Below are 5069 nucleotides of genomic sequence, written 5' to 3' on the forward strand. Positions count from 1 at the left end.
ATTATAAATGTATCCTCTTGCCGCTTCTGGATGCCATACACATATATAAGAAAATACAAGCTTTTCAGCATAACGGCGTGAAACTCCCTCCCAGAACCCTGGCATCAAAACCACCCGCAAAACCCAGTAAAGCAACCTTCAGTATTAAATCGATGTCGGTGTTAAATAACATCCTGTGCCAAGCAGGGAGATGCCAGCCCAGCTGGATGAAATACGTGCCAGAGCATTTAGATGATAACTGGTATGATGAATCGAACTCTTAAGCAAATAGATACCTAGGCAAAGAGCAGAGCGACCAAATTCCATGGTGCACTACCCTGCTATCTCCGCTGGGTTGCAAAATGTATGAGTCAGAGGCAGAAGATAGCCCTCGGCAGTATCTGTGGTGAGTACTATGATCCCCGCTTAAGCAAACCCCGTGTGTTCTTACTTCCTGATGTTTCCGGGCCCTTTTCAAGCGTGCTTTCTAGCACTACTCTGCCCCAACGTCTATGTGGCACTCAATCAAGGTCTTCATCGATAAGAAAGGCTTCATTTACTAGAAGGAAACGAGCGCTGCAAGCAGGACGTCGGGAGATGGCAACCTCAGAATCCAGCCTCCTGTTTGCACAGTTGTGGTCCGGAGTCTGAGCTGCCATTATAAAAACAACAAACAGGCCGGATCCTCAGCTCGTGCAGAGCCACAGAAGCTCAGCATATTAGCTTGTGCTCGTCTTCTTTATCTCTTGTGGCACTGAAGATTATGATGAAAAGATGCCCAGGATATAACAGATGAAGTAAAGTGTACTGAATTCACCAGCAACCTTAAGTAAAAGCCTAAGCTGCTTAATTTATCCTTGGAATCATTTTACCACTGAGCTTTTTTTACCTTTCTTGTGGGTGCTGTCATGAATGGCCTGTGGGAACAGTGGAATTGTCATTTCTGGACGTTTTCAAGAATATCACTGTTGGGATTGAAATAGATGCAAATGAAGCAGAGGAACCGACTACATCATCTCTCGGTGTCTCACCCAACCAAATTTTTTTTCCTATGATTTTAGCAAATGTGTTCAGTTACTGTCCTAAGCTTGCAGCGTTATGCTGCTCCCACTAGGCTTGTGTAACAACAGCCCCAACTACCCAACCCCTCCGCTTCCTCCATGGCTACTCATGCAACACAAAATGTGGTATTGTCAGTTTTGCAGAAGGTTGGGAAATCGAGATCTGAACCGTGGCGACAGCGTAAAGCAAAAAGTAAAGAAAGATACCCAAGTTAATAGGTAGCCAGCTTATTACGGTGTTTCATGTCCTGCTCAAAATTATTTTCTACTTTAAATTTGGGTGACAGTTGCCGCAAAAATTCCCACGTGCTCACCACAGTACTGAGGTAAACTGGGCCTGGATTCTGAAGAAAGGAGTCGGAACAAGGTGCTAGATCTCCTTCTAGGAGTTTCCCAGAAGAGATTTATCTCACCAGAGTTGGACATCTGCTCTCTTCTCCTTTGCCTTTTACTTCCTAAATTTAGAATCAATAAGGAGAAGAATTTGCTACCATCGTTTTAGGTGTGCTGCCAGCACATCACAAACGGACTGGTTATATTGTTAGAAAAACATTGGTAGCTGACGAGTCCTGCGGAGAGATGAAATGCATGGGAGGACCGTGAGCAATACAAGAGAGACGTGCTGCTATTGATAAGCTAAAATCAGTGTTTGTTCCCCAGCGCTCCCCGTATCAAAAGAGTCCGTTGCAACATCTCAGCTCGCTGTTGTGTATTCATTCCTGGTACCTGACCTTCTCCGCGTGGCTGTTGTGCATCCGTGAACCTGCGAGCTTCCCACTACACGGACCAGACACTGAGAAGGGGGAGGGGAAAGGAAGAGCAGAGGAAGGCAGGAGGGGAAATAAACACCGAAACTGTGGGTTTTTTTTTTTCTGATTTTACACATAGTCTAGGGAAAAGGACACTGGCAGGAGCCGAATCATACCAGAACACTGCTGTGCTAACATGACAGCTTTATGGGGAGGCAGTACTGGGTCAGGAGCCTGATTCCCCCAACCTTTGGTTCAAGAACAGTTACGCAGAGGACAGACAGACATTTACAGGGTAAAAACTGCGGTAGAGTGGTAGAGAGCAGACCTGAAACCTTCCTTTGCCCTGTGACTGTGTGGGGTGGTTATATAGCTACAAAATATTGACCATTTCATACGAAATAAGGGCAGAAGAGGAAGGTAGAATGAATCCTCTGCAGCTCGCTGCTTTCTGCAGGCTGCAATCCACAGGGGCGATACCCTCCCAGTCCCACTGACAGCCCCACGGCACAGCAGGCACGCGGGCTCCGTTCTGCAATGCAAAACCTGTGCTCGTGAGGTTGTAACCTTCCTCCTCCATCATTTGTGCTGGTTTTCCTCCTTCCTCTCCCCTCTTACACACCTTCCCGCAGGCACTGCAGCTTGCTTTCTCTCTCCCTCCCGTCTCCTGTCCCCTTATTTCCCAGAGCCTCCTCTGGCACACGCCTTTTGTGGCTTAGGGAGGAGAACGATGGGAGCAGGGGCTGGCAGGTCCCCGTTACAGTTCAAGGTAATCTGTGCTCACGGCTTTTCCCAGGCTGCTCTGGTAGAGCGCTATAGCCCGAGCCAAAGGCAATTCTGCAGCTGATTTCACTAACAGGATAAAATCAGCCTCTATTGGCACAGGCAGAATTCAGCCCTGAAGGTATATGAATAATGTTTCCCTAACTGGCATCTGATATTGCTCCTTGCATTACGCTCCTATTAGCGAGAGACAAGCGAGGCCTCTCTGACCGTCCAGTGGTTCATGGTGTTCGAGAAACTATGAATACTCCACTGAAGGAAGGAGGAGGAATGGGACAGAATGTGATACACGGGTGATAAATCATCGCTCCGATCCCCGGCTAGAAACCAGGCGGGGGTCCTGAGCTTCATCCAGTTAAACGGCTACATGTGCAGACACTTGGCTGCAGATGACATCACAGCAGCAGATGACCTCATCCTGCAACACGGGCAGCGGAAAGCCATCCCTGTGCCTCCCCGCAGAGCTGAAGCAGACCCACTTTTCGCACTCGCCCTTCCACCCACCCTGGAGCCATGGGGCGCTACGCCTGCCACGCCGCCGGTTCAGTCGTACACATTAAATACGCTCTTCTCAGACACGGAAGTTATTATTTCTCTGAGATGAAGCAGCATCCCACACTCTTATTAACCTGTGCCCTACTTCAGAAGTAAATCTAATTTGCGGCTTTCATCGTTAGCTAGTGCTAGTGTTGGTTTGTCCCCGTGTCTGCTCTGACTTTGTTGGAGACGTTTGTGCAGCGCAATATGCGGCCGAGCCCTACGTACTGTGGCCTGTACGCATTATTCCTCACATCGGAATAAGGAATTGGGGTGGTTGGAGCTTTTTGTTTCGCTGGGGAAGAGAAAAATAAAAGCACAAATGTTAAAAAGATCCCTGCAAAACCCATTTTTTGTATTCAGCAGAGAATGAGGTGCCGCCTGCGAAACGAAGTTTGTCATCTGGGATGTTTCTGCACATCTGGTCACCTTCCACGGGGCATCTCGAGAGTTGTGCTGTGCGAGAGAGGGATTCAAAGGATTCGCTGGATCTCTGATGGCGAACCTCAGACAAACGGAGCATTGTTTCACAAAGTAATAGGGAAAGGGAAGTAGAACCTTCAACGATGGCCACCGCAGCAGCAGTACGTACAGTAATGTATGTGGTAGATTATGTTACCTAACGAGCAATGCGAGAAAGCAAAGGAAACCCAAACCCTTTTTTAACCAATGCTCAATATTTTCAACTATCGTCGGCACAGTTTATTGACTTTTTTTAAGGAATTTAACGGAACTGTGTTAAAGCCATGAAGATGTGTGGAGCGTGAGTGATTTTTCACGACCTTACGGAGAGGGGGAAAGGACAAGACAGAGCAATTTCAGTTCCTCAGGGGATTCCACTCTGTTCTGTTGCTGTCCAAGGGACACACTCCCGTTCACCGCCGTTATTCTGGCAGTCCCTCGCTGTGCTTACACAGCGGGTGACTTGCAGCATGGGACAAGGTTGACACCTAGACGGCTGCGGTAACGCTTGCTGTAGGAAGACGAAGCCCTATGCACACACAGGCCGTTTCGGCGATCTTGCAATCCGTTTGCGGACTGTTCCTCCTGTCCTTTGAGCCGGCTGGAAGATAAACTTTGGTCAATGTGTTATACTGTGCCCTTTGTAATGAAATAACGTCAGATAATATGTATTTAGTGGGGATTTAAATTCCCAAGCTGATTACAAGGAGATGTAAAGAGTTGGAAGGTTTAGCAGTGCTGTGTGTACGAATCTAGAATGATGTATAGCGTTGCGGCCATTCTGATGGCGTTGAGCAGGGTAGGGCTTCGTTAAGAATAAATCTGAAAGCATAAATGACTAAAAATGCCAGTGATACAACGGGATATTCAGTAAGAATTTAAGTGGTTGACCGGAAAACCAGGCTCCTATATGCTGAGTTCTTTAAGTAGTCCTTTGCTCTGACATCCCAGGTGTGTGACATGTAGCGATAGGAAGAGGGGGAACGGTTTTAAATTGAAAGAGGGGAGATTTGGATGAGATATGAGGAAGAAATTCTTTGCTGTGCGGGTGGTGAGCCCCTGGGGCAGGTTGCCCCGAGAAGCTGTGGCTGCCCCATCCCTGGAGGTGTTCAAGGCCAGGTTGGACGGGGCTTGGAGCAACCTGGGCTGGTGGGAGGTGTCCCTGCCCAGGGCAGGGGGGTGGGACTGGATGGTCCTCAAGGTTCCTCCCAACCCAAACCATCCTGTGGTTCTGTGCATCTCTCCCTGCCTGTTTCCCAGCAGTGAAACGAGCGGAGTAACATTCCCTGCGCCCAAAGAACGGTATGAAATGTGACTAAATCGTGCTTTTGATGAAAGATGCAAAAAGGGGTTGTTACTCATTAATGCGAGTGGAGAAGAGCTCTGACCCCAACAGATGCCCATCGATGCCCCTTCGCTCCCCGTTGTCCCTATTTTGATGACAACACCTCCATTTTCACCCCTCACCCGACACGAAGGCGAGTGGTAAAACGAGCAG

Source organism: Charadrius vociferus, unplaced genomic scaffold (genome assembly GCF_000708025.1).
Source record: "Charadrius vociferus isolate BGI_N301 unplaced genomic scaffold, ASM70802v2 scaffold740, whole genome shotgun sequence".
NCBI lineage: Eukaryota > Metazoa > Chordata > Aves > Charadriiformes > Charadriidae > Charadrius > Charadrius vociferus.